This window comes from Penaeus monodon, chromosome 15 (genome assembly GCF_015228065.2).
Source record: "Penaeus monodon isolate SGIC_2016 chromosome 15, NSTDA_Pmon_1, whole genome shotgun sequence".
Lineage (NCBI taxonomy): Eukaryota > Metazoa > Arthropoda > Malacostraca > Decapoda > Penaeidae > Penaeus > Penaeus monodon.
This window is the reverse complement of record NC_051400.1, coordinates 39,577,962-39,578,198: the sequence shown is the minus strand read 5'-3', so window position 1 is coordinate 39,578,198 and position 237 is coordinate 39,577,962. Positions and strand designations below refer to the sequence as shown.

Genomic DNA, 237 nt, shown 5'->3' with positions numbered 1-237 from the left:
CAACAAACAAAAAAAAAACGAAGCGTATGAAGAACAAGAACAGGCAAGAACATCTGTCGTCGCGGAGAAATGCCTCAAAATATAGACTTGATCAGAACCCAGCGGATAGCCCGAGGAATGTCCCGGCGTCGGGCGCGTCCACATGGTCGGAATTCTTCGGATCCCGCGGGGAAAATAACCCAAATTGGTCGAGTCTTTGAAGATTGGATTTGCCCAAGATGGGGCGGCGCAGGTGCG

General features: G+C 51.1%; 1 protein-coding gene across 27 annotated transcripts in view; it reads right to left on the bottom strand.

Moving 5' to 3' along the window:
- The window catches only part of LOC119582032 (eukaryotic translation initiation factor 4 gamma 1-like), a gene marked incomplete at its 3' end in the record, with an annotated part of 189,642 nt that overhangs the window by 145,062 nt on the left and 44,343 nt on the right, over nt 1–237 (bottom strand).